The following is a 12,262-nucleotide window of genomic DNA, read 5'->3' on the forward strand; positions in this document are numbered from 1 at the left end:
TGAAAAAAGACAATGCTGTGCCTCACTTCTGGGACTATTCAGACTATTTTTTGTGGTTTTATGACCAAATAATGATCTCACATGTCCTCTTTAACAGATGGGTAGCAATTAATCCCAATTTAACAGTTTTATAACCGTAAAAGTTTCGACCGTAACTACTTGTCGTGTCTCTACACTGGATCCTTCTAAAAACACATTTTTGGGGTTTCCCTACCTTTCCTTTAATGAAATAAAGCTTAGAACTGCTTTCAAATGATACCAATATTGGTGGGAAGTGGAGAATAATACACTTGAAAGTGTTTGCCGCGAGAGGTGCGATTTATTTGACACCGAGTGTAGTTAAGTACATGGACTGTGGTTGTGTGTGTGTAGGACGCGCGAGGGCTGTAAGGTCACGCGACAAGGATAATCCCTAATCCCTCATTCACTGAATCAATTGATACGTGGAACTATCTGGACTGTATTGGCCGATAGTTTTGTCGCTATGTTGATATAAAATGGCCTTATTAAATTAACTAGCTGTTTCCGCGATTTCATACGGGTGAAATTTGTTGGAATATATCCCGTTTTTGCAACATTTTTCTTTACTGCTCCGTCTTTATTGGCTATAGGATGATGCTATAGCCTANTGTTTACTCCTGGACAAAGGCCTCCTCCAAGGTTTTCTTAACGTCCTTATTTAGGCCTTACTTAATTTGATGGTTCATTGTAATACATTTTTCTTTCTCTCATTTTCATACTACTTGAATAGATGTTAATATACATTTTCTAATTCCAGCAAAGAATCACGGCGCAAAAAATATCATGTAGCAATTGAGTTTTATATTTTCGCAAAACGAAAAACTTTACGAACAAAAAGTGGATGTAATTGAATTGGAAATTGCCTGTTTGTGCACGAACAATGAAAATTGTACGGACTACAGTACATTGGATACATTTTACTTACAAAATAGGTCCTATTACATCTCAAAACATTTGTAGCCTAGTATGTACGTACAAAACATTACTACGAGGTCTCACAGTGCGCGTGGACGCACAAGGTGACACACGAACTAATCACAAAGCTCTATTCAACGCTGCGTTCGATTTCCTGCTTCACTTAAGCAAGCATCGTTTGTGAATACAGGTGTTACTTACACGCATACGTAAAAAAGTTCCTGAATTTGGTTTTCGTTTTTGGTGTATCTTTTAAGAATATTTAATTCAATTATCCACAAAATCATAGATTTTCGTCAATGACCTTTAAGCAGAGACGTATTTTACTACACTCTGTAGGTACCGTAAGCATCAAGTATTTTTCGATCCCATAATTATTATCTCTTTATTGAATAAAGGGCAAAATCTTTGCTTGAGTTTAGTACTGACAAAGAGTTTTGAACTTCGCGTAGTTTCGTAATACGGGTCTGTATAAATACGATTAATTAAAGTATGACTCTACCCTTAGGTAAAATCGAGTGTAATTGAGGTTAAATGTACTGTACTTGAATCTATCCTAAGATTCACCGATTATCAGCTTCGTTTCATATACACGTCATCACAAACCATTCAAAAGCACGCCCAATCTCAAAAACTCCTCAGAAACGTCCCCCGTTACGTTCACACCGTCCCAATCGTCCAACTTAAAAGCCGTTGGGTCCTAAGAACACAAGTATACACGTATATACACGAGTATACTCGCACCCGGTCGGCAGAGTGACGCAGGCTCCTGCCGCGACCGCACGCCGGTGCACCGCGACCCGGGCAAACGAGACCCGGATTGTGTTTGTGGGTGTGTGTTATGGATGTGCTCTTGTGTTTTGTTGTAAGTATTTTTATGTGTTTAGTAAAATATCTATGTTAGTTGATTTTGTGAGCACGTGAGAAAATCGTCACCTGAAAATGTTGACTGAAAATTGTTGAATGAATTTCTCGTTATTACTTTCAAAGTTTGTTATAATTAATGTATTTAATTGTATTTCTTATTTATCACTCTTTTAAAAGAAAAAAATTAGTCTTAAATGCATGAACGCATCTAAGGGTTCATTTACCGGTATAAACAAAAAAGTTACAGTTTTTTTAATAGATTAGACCTGCTCAATTTATTAAGGTAAGATTTACCTTGTGTAATTAATTAATTACATGGCTTACCTTTAGAAACTATTAGAGCCTGAAAACCGCCTACTAAGGCACAATCTAAGTACCTTTCTTTTAAAGTTTGAGGTATTTTTATATGAATATTGAGCATTTTTGAGGGAACTAGGTGCTGCAAATATTTTAAATCAAGGCACTTACTTTTAGGTATAATAATATGTTTGATGTTTATATTTTTTAATGTGTAATCAATCTTATCCGCTTAAACTTTGACTCTAAATATATTCTTGTATGTGTTATCTTAGAAAAATAAAGTATGTTCTTAGAATTTAAAGCAAAAATGAAATATTTACGCACATGAATCAAGTTGAGGATGTTATATTTAGTACTACCAAATTTTGGCCCCTCCAGGAATTGAATCTATGTCCCTAGCCCAAAGTCGAAGTAAACTTCAGGGCAAGCAACTATCATAAAATATCACCGTAAACGATTTTGTAAAGATAGATAAACGTGCTAAATGGTTGCTTTTATAAGTAAGAGTACTAAGTTGGCTCACTGCCTAAAAATAAAATCTAGGAATATTAGAGAAGCATTCATCCATTTTATTTAAAAGATTTTCTCTACATTTTTTGATAAGCAATTACATACAGTTTGTATAGGTGTATAGCGATATTTCACTAGATTCCTATTCTGAATTGATTTCACAATACAATTTTTCAAAACTACAAAGGGTAGCTAAGCAACATTTTAAGGTGTCAAACCTGGTGAGCCGCGAATTGGAATGAAAGCTTGACGTGGCCTCCGAAATATACAATCGTGTTTATTTTAAGCCTGCAGTATTCTAACCAAATCGGAAATAAATACATAGATTGGTCTCACAGTGCGCGTGGACGCACAAGGTGATACATGAACCAAATTTGAAGATAATAAGTGCCACCAGTGGTCAAAATTGAATAAAAAACAAATTGATTTGATTTGAACCTATAGGTAGAACTCTATAAGTTAATATTATCATCTATTTATTCAACCATCGGACGAAACCAGGAGCAGATAAGAACAGTAAAGTGAAAAATCAGGAAATCATCATAGCATCGCAATCTGTAGTCTAAACATTAACTTATAAACACTACTTGAGTAAACATAAACAACAAACAAACTAAAAAAACAATCGCAGACAGCGAGAACAAAAGGAAAAACATCTTGAGAAAACCTACTCACTAATTGTTTGTCGACTACTGAGGAAAGTCGTATAACTTTTATGATTTAATGACAGTATAAAACAATTTATTATAGATATTTCTTATTTCAGTAAGTAGGTACATAAGTACCTCTACATTTTAGCGAAGTAATAATCTAAAAGTTTGTATTGTCATTTTTGTTGTTGTAACGTGTTTTTATTTAGGTAGGTAACATTTGTCACCGCTTTAGAAAACTATAAAGCTGGGTTGCACCATCTTACTTTAACTTTGACAAGCGTCAAAAATCTGTCAAACTCCCTACAAAAACACCGGTAATCGTTATAGTTGGTCAGGTGGGGATTCTTGGATGGCTTAAACATGGAGTGCAGGTGCGGTTTTGTTCCCCAGTCGATGAAGCACCTGATGTCGTGCCCTGAGTGCCCAAGCAACTGCACTCAGGAGGATTTGATGAGTGCTGCTGACAACGCCACTCTTGTGGCGGAGTTTTGGGCTGACACTGTGTAGGTTTGTTGTCGACACGAAAAGAAGAAGAAGAATCGTTATAGTTACTGTCAAAGTTAGGTGGTGCAATTCAGCCTAAGTATTTCAGTTGTTAAGAGAGATACAGCAAACAGACTAAGATTGATATCTTTCTCTATTACATAAATTTAAATATGATAAAACTCATGTCAAAGTATACAACAAATATACCTTTTGGTTTTTATGTAAGCTATGTTCTACTTAGTAAAGGTAAAAAATAAATACATCACCCTCTTTTGCGTCATACTGTAATTATTTTTCGCTGTAAGGCCTTACAAAAGCGCTTTTACACGTCCGCGTCAATATATTTTAACCTACCACACCGCTACAACAATGTAGGTATTGTCAGAATATGATCCATAGTCCATACAAGCAATGGGTTTTTCTTCAAAGGGTTTTCCTCGAATATAATCTATTAGATTTTTTCCCGCGACTTCGCCTACGTAAAAAATTTTTGTCTGTCACAGAAAAACATTGTCCCGTTCGTCCCTGTTTCAAAAACCGATGTAAAAACTATCCTATATCCTTTACCGGGACTTAAACTATCTCTATACCAAATTTCATCAAAATCGTTTCAGTGGTTTAGGCGTGAAAGCGTTACAGACAGACAGGATTACATTCGCATATTGTATGATATTATGTACTTATTATGTAACGTGCACATTGTTCTTGATCACCCATTTTATCACCATCATCATTTCAGACACTGGACGTCCACTACTGAACATAGGCCCTCAATTATTTCCACATCGCCTAGTTATAGCAGCCTGCATCCTTAGCCTTCCTGCTACTTTCATGAGATCGTCAGTCCATCTTCTGGGTGAACGTCCCACCTATTTATTCCTTAAATATTCCTTCATTTTCAACATGGAATACAGGAAAAAGGACATTCTTATTTATCCTTTCTACGATAAACAAGCAATGTCCTTTCGGAAAATTAATAACATCTCTCAAACACAATAACATCCCACAATCACAATAACAACGGCCAAATAAGCGAACATAAAACTAATGAACCTAGAAAAGCAATCGACCGTTGCTTTATGGCTCTTGTATTAATGTGTCGCACCAGATTTCGGTCGTTAAATCGCTTCTTAATAACGAAGATTTACATCCATTTTCCGAATGTTGTTTATTTCTGGGGATGCGTGGGCTTGTGCTGTCTACGGACTCCCCGCGAGGAGCCGCCTCGGGCGTGTGCTTGCTGACCCACGTCGTCCAGCCGTCGACACACTTTAGTTAGAGGCTCATCATGCGGCTTGGGGCTGGTCAGCTCGGTGTATGACTCCTGGATCACATACAAGCTGGGTACTCCAGATCTTTAAGCTCCGGCAGAGGCTCCTTCTACTACGACTTGCACGTTATGTCTTGTATATAACAGTATGTAGAGTCGACAGTACATCAAGCTAAATACCGTGACACGATGTGGTTTAAATAAGTGCGAGTTTTTCAACAAACATTTTTAGTCTTATGTTTTTATTTTTTGCGAAATAGTACTTAATACAACTAAATATTTACTCAGTACTTATCTTGGCATACCGTAGGTAGGTACACGGTGATTTAGGATGCGACGAATGGAGATTTTATTACACAAATACAGCAACTTTCTTTAGGGAAATGTTGAAATCTCAAAAAATCTTTCAACCGACAATTAACATCTAGAAAATTTCTTCCAGAGAAAGAAGAAGTTAGTTTCTCATCATAACGTAGTAGGAGGAATAAATACCTTATTTCTACTTTTATGGGATTAACATAAATTAATTTAAATTTATTTAATTTAAAATTAAATTAATTTAAAATTAAATTAATTTAAATTAATTTAATTTAAAATTTTCCTCCCACAAAAAAATAGAAGAGGACGTCGTCGGACGAACGTCATCACTTCGAAAACCCTACATAATTTTCACCCGTTTTAGAAGTGAAGTGAGGTCGAGTATTTCGATGTCGTTTATTCCCACTTGTCTTGAAATGTGTCAACACTCACACCTGGGAGTGTGGACGTAAAAGTGCCCCCAGCTGTGTGTACATTATGTACACTCGGCTCCAAATAAACCGCACCTCCTGCAACAATTACTTTTAAGATGTTCTTCTAACAAACATGGTTATCCGTCAATATTGGTATCATTTAAAAGCTCATTAAATAAACTTAAAGAAAAACACATTTAGTTTCCATAAATAAATAAATATGACTTGAGAAAAGCTTCACTTGGTGCTCACCTCTAGGACCAATTAGGCCAATTTTTGTGGTTTTAAAACGATAATAATGATCTCACGTGTCCTCTTTAACAGATGGATAGCGATTAATCTCAATTTAACAGTTTCATAACCGTAAAAGTTGGCTTAAGCGTAACTAACTGTCGCTTTAAGAAGAGACACTGGATCCTTCTATAGACACATTTTTGGGGTTTCCCTACCTTTCCTTTAGTGAAATAAAGCTTAGAACTGCTTTCAAATGATACCAATATTGGTGGGAAGTGGAGAATCATACACTTGAAAGTGTTTGTCGCGGGAGGTGCGATTTATTTGACACCGAGTGTAGTTAAGTACATGTACTGTGGTTGTGTGTGTGTGTAGGACGCGCGAGGGCTGTAAGGTCACGCGACAAGGATAATCCCTAATCCCTCATTCACTGAATCAATTGATACGTGGAACTATCTGGACTGTATTGGCCGATAGTTTTGTCACTATGTTGATATAAAATGGCCTTATTAAATTAACTAGCTGTTCCCGCGATTTCGTACGGGTGAAAATTGTTGGAATATTTCCCGTTTTTGCAACATTTTTCTTTACTGCTCCGTCCCTATTGCCTATAGGATGATGTTATAGCCTAAAGCCTTCCTCAATTAACGGGCTATCCAACACAAAAAACATTTTTAAAATCGGACCAGTAGTTCCTGAGAATAACAACCTAATACAAGCGTGGGGAGTTTAGGCAAAGTCCTTCGATTGCCCTTAGTTTTTTAACGGAATAATATAACGGTAAAAAACGGAACGAAACGGAACGGAACGACTGTCCCTAATTAGGGACAGTCGTTATTCTGCAATGGAGACTAACGCCCGTATTCACAAACATTACTATGAGGTCTCACAGTGCACAGGGTGACACATGAACCACAGAGCTTTATTCAACGCTGTGCGTTCGATTTGCTGCTTCACTTAAGCAAGCAACGTTTGTGAATACGCCCGGGCCGTATATCACTAGGGCGTCAGACTTTTCAGTGTCATGGTTTAGTTAACTACTCGTGACTTTAAGCAACGATCAGCGTAGGTACTTGATACTTTACTCAGAGATGGTGAACGAGGTTCTTATTGGTTAAATTGTTTTATTCGACAATAATACACAGGACTTAACTGTACTATATTGATATTATTATCTTCTAAAATAAACCATATTATGATTTCACTATGTGAAAGTTAGTGCACTTAACACGTTAACACTATTTGTGCGAAAGATAGCGCCAAGAACTTTATATTTCATTTTCGTTCCAATGACTCAGCCACGGAGTGCTTCAAGCCCGTTTTTTGCTTTAAAAACTTAAAAAGAAAGATAACTAGACGAAAGTATAAAACTAGTTCCAAAGTTGCCACGGAAGCTGCGCCAGTTGCAGCTTTTTTAAAATATAAACTTTCCGCGCAAAATACATTTATAGTAATTGTTGCGGAATGGAAGGTAGTACGATAAAAACAAATTGTTTGTACGTTAATGCTCTTTAACACATTAACTGTCATGTCGGTCACAGACAATGAATTCTGTATTATGTGAGTTAACGAGGATCAAAGGCTTAAATATTAATGCTGGAATGTTTTCTTTGACAGTCCTATTTGATTGTGTTTTTAAAATAAGTTGTGTTTTTGGTTCAGTCAGTTTATTTTCTCTCTTTCAAGAGTAATGTGAATTTACGGGTTACTTTTTGTTTTTTTCCTTAAACAACGAAGTATTTGTTAATTATTTCTATAAAATAAAAATGAACTAAAAAGATAAAAACAAGCCTTAGTGTTCACAAACAGTCGGAGGCATCAATGACTAATTCTTTTGTCGGTGATATATATTTGATGCCTCCGACTGCATTTGTGAACACTAAGGCTTGTTTTTATCTTTTTAGTTCATTTTTACGCAGTTGGGTTTTTTGTTTATTAAATAATAATTATATTTTAATCTTTTTAGTTAAATAACATATATTTTTGTAAGCTACTTAAAAATCCCTTTATTTTAATACCCCACTAGATAGGTTTTGAAAAAAAAATTATAAGACATTATGCCGCCTAAAATTTAGATATTTTTTTTCAATTTTAATATAGCCAGTGTCATTTTCACGATTAAGACGAATCTAACGATACCTCTCACGCTAAAATCGGTCAAGCCGTTTAGGCTGTAGGCGGTGCCAAAGAAATATACATACATACATACATACCCACACACATACATACACTTGAAAAACATAACCCTCCTTCTGGCGCAGTCGGGTAAAAAGAAAACACAAATAATTCATTTGACCACCAACAGATATGAAGATGGCAAAATAAATGAGCAACATCCACTAGTCACCAAAACATAACATCAACTACACTCTGATAAAAGTGTTAACAGTTATGAAGAAGAAAAATTATATTATTACCTTTTTTCTGCTACACCTAAGTAATCCATTTTCCTCCCCAAAAACGATATTTCTTTCGTTTGAATACAAAAACGAACTCTCTATTGCTATCTCTTTATATTTGCGAGCCTTCTAAAAACTTTGAACGGTAAATAAATAAGTAGTCAAAGCGATCTGAATACTATTGTCACCGTCTATAACTATGTATAACATAATATAATATTATAACGTACTTTGTATCTGGGCTACAGTAGAGACAGTTTAAGAAGGTTCCAGTATTACGTTTTAATACAATGGATATTAAATAGCTGAGTTTTCTTTTTTTATTAAATAAATGCAGATTTTTTTAGTATGTAGACTGCATCTCACTTAACATCAGATGAGATTGCGAGAAATGATGTACCTACATGTTCTTCATAAAAAAATTTGATCCAAAAACAAATTGTTTTCATTATCACTACCTATAAATCAACATTAAATATTTTATATAGAAATGCAATTGAACTATCAAGTATTATAGTATAGTATAATAAATAATTCACATTATATCATCAAGTATAAAACTAAATAATCACATTTGACAATAAAAAAAACGCTAACTAGACACTTGAAATGTTTAAACACCTTTTATTTTTCTACTTTTGTTTATTTTACAAGCATTTATTAATTTTACAGTTACAGTCTTTGTATCAAAATATTACCAGTTATAAATTCACAAGATAATTCATTTTTTAAATTAATGTGCCGAACGACAAACCAGGCACACGGTGGTGACTGAGTTTGTTGCGGCGCTCCTTCTCAGCACTTCTAAAATGTTTTGTGTCGAAGTATTGCAAAAACATCTACTTACGATGAAACTACTGATTCAATTAGTCCACACAAATAAAGACATTTTGATTTTGAGCCCTCTACATTCTCAGTCCACTGTAACAGTCATACTACGTATATCTGCGGCGAACAGATCCGGATTATTTTGAACGGGGTATTAAATTCATCTCATTGTAGCCGTTTGATCCCGATTACGGAATCTCCGGGCTTGGAAGACCCTCATGAACTATGAATTGTATTTCGGGTACTCGTGACAATGCTTTATTTTGAACGACTATTATGATTATTATGTTATTGTATGTAATGAATTTCTCTCTCGAATATAGGATAGGAAGGCCACAATTAGAACAGCGTGAAAATTTAATTGAAAATTAAGGAAATTCAATTTTCAGTTTCAAGTCTTTAAATACTTATTTATTATGGCTACTAGCTTTTGCCCGCGGCTTCATCCGCAATTTAGTTTGTTACAGATCGTCATAAATTATAGGCTATATGTTATTCTGGTTTTAAACAATAATACTGTAAAGTTTCATTAATATCCGTTCAGTAGTATTTGCGTGAAAGAGTAACAAACATCCAGACATCCATACAAACTTTCGCATTTATAATATTAGTAGGAAGGAGGATGGCTCTTTTTACCCGACTGCGCCAGAAGGAGGGTTATTAATATAAAGGGCAAGGGCATATTGCTGGTATTGTCCATAATATTGTCCGTAACATAAAAAAGTAGGTAGTCGCTTCTACACATAAAGACAATACATTTTTACTCAGGCTATATAATTTTAGTTTTGTTGACGTTACAAGAGTGCACATAAGAATTTTTAGATAGCACATTATTTTCAGTGTACCTACGGTGTTATTCGTACCGTGTTTTCCTTCATAACATTTTCCAGCGAGCCGGTTTAGGTATATTTAGGGAAAATATACCCAAAATTTTCTGATTTAATAAAAGTAGCCTACAAGGCTTCGGTATACTTTGCCGGACTATTTTTAGCTGTTTTTAACTTTTTAGGTTACATAACATACACTCACATATTTGTAGTGTAGTGTATTATTATGTACTTAAGAGAGGGAATAAATTTTCCATCTCTCTTGAATTCACTTCTAGCTTTTAAATTTTAATAGGGCATTCTGGCGCTTTTGAGGCTCGCAATCAACTTGACATTGTTCTTATTCTCCTGCTTAAATTATAGAATAGAATAGAATAATTTTTTATTTGCATAAATGGTATATAGTTATTACAAGCTAGAATAAGTGCACATGTATAATGACAGAATATAGCCTTAAATTATGAGTAAGCCACAGCTTGACGATTCACCTGAGTTGTGCTACAGTCGTGGTTTTAAGCAAATGGTGGCTTTTAAATAAATGAAATGAGTTGTTTTAGATTAGGTAATTATCTCGATTAAACCTCTACTTTATATCTTTCGATTTGGCTTAGTTTTGAAGTAATCTTTTCGTCTGATAAAGACACAGGTACGTGTTGTCTCCATTAAGTTTTCTATAAGTAAAATCTTACTTGCTACCGATTTTCATTCATTTTAGCTACGACCTACTCTAATTCTATCTTACACTTATTTCGCTATACATAACAGAATAAACAACTTATTCCAGAAAGTATTCCTTCGAATCCCGAGTCTTATGTCGTCTTAACCAGTTTTCTGAGGCCCATATCGGCCGATGGAGGGAGTTCTGCCGTCAGTAACCGCACGCTTCAGGAGTTCGGGTGGCCAGTAAATACGCGTTGAAAAACGCTAAAAAAGCACCTAATATTGAGTTTGAACTTTATTATTAGAAGGCATAATCTTCTATATCTATAAAAACGAAGGGTCACTTGTGCAGAACGCACGTTCTTTTTAGGGATTTTCTAATAATTATAATTTACTCTTTTCTTTTGCCATATATTTTTTGTAATTGACAAATTTTTTGACATCTTTAAAACCGGTGTGTTTTATTGCTAAAAAGTAAATAAATAATCCCTATAACTCTTAAGCGCCCTCTTGGACCTCAGGGAGGTCCTGCGTGAGGCACATTACTGATGGACTGACTCACTCATTACGAAATCTCAGAAACTACAAGTGCTATGTCTCAAATTTTGCATGGGGGTTCCTTTTGGAACCTAAGAGCTTACTAAGAACGGATTTTACGAAACTTCACCCTTGAGGGGGTGAATCGGGATCCACGCGTACGAATAATAAATTAATTAATAATTAAATTTCCTTGGACATTATTTTTACACTGCGCCTCTACTCCTATACTCAGCAAAGTTTGTACTGTATTATAAATAAGAAGTAATTGTAAGAGTAAAGGAGGATAGGATAGTTATGTCTCAATGAAAGTTGTGTTGCAGCACCGATTTATTTTCATGCATGCAGGCAGGGTCTTTTATTCATCAATAATAGAATTTAATTTCAAGTAGAGCCAATGAAAGCTCCGCATTCAATTTTAATAACCAGTTACTTCGTTCAAATATGCAAAGCATAACTAAATATTTGTGATCAATTTTATGTTCCATCAGGTTCAAAAAAGCAAAGTTTAGAATTAATATTATTTAAACGGCAATTACCCAGATTAATTCGACGCGGAATTGAAAGCTTTTATATGTAAATACGCACAAAAAAGGATAAATAGCCGCGATAAAACCCAGTGGTACTTTTGTTGTCAGCACCGTAGCTTCGTATTTTATTTTGGCACATTATTTACAAGGCACCAGTAATTGCTTCCCCTTTTGTTGTCGATTTTTGTTTAAAAAGCCCAAAGACTGGGCGTTGGATGGGGCGTCCACGGTTTCGTGATTCAGGAGTATTGGCCGGTTTTTGTTCTCATAGAGTTCCATTATTGTTAATGATAAATTGCTTTGTGTATCACAATTTTGGTTGGATTTTGTTATGATTTTTTTTTATCAGATTTTTCAATAGGAAAGATTTTTCTTTTCCATGTAAGAGCCAAGGACATATTTAACTAGGGTGATCCATACATTTCAGATGCGAGGTAGCTTGTACACACGGCCACAGTATTAACTATCCATTTCCTTTCAACTATCCATTGCTC

General features: G+C 35.1%; 1 protein-coding gene across 1 annotated transcript in view; it reads left to right on the forward strand.

Moving 5' to 3' along the window:
* Positions 1-1,702: 1,702 nt before the first annotated feature.
* LOC114356004 (leucine-rich repeat-containing protein 24) overlaps positions 1,703-12,262 on the forward strand; it is a 51,921-nt gene continuing 41,361 nt past the window's right edge. The window contains exon 1 of the mRNA XM_028309078.1: positions 1,703-1,801. The gene's annotated coding sequence lies outside the window, so the exon portion shown is untranslated. The remainder of the gene's footprint in view (positions 1,802-12,262) is intronic.

This window comes from Ostrinia furnacalis, unplaced genomic scaffold, assembly GCF_004193835.3.
Source record: "Ostrinia furnacalis isolate ACB-3 unplaced genomic scaffold, ASM419383v2 OfSCF2600, whole genome shotgun sequence".
NCBI classification, from domain to species: Eukaryota; Metazoa; Arthropoda; class Insecta; order Lepidoptera; family Crambidae; genus Ostrinia; species Ostrinia furnacalis.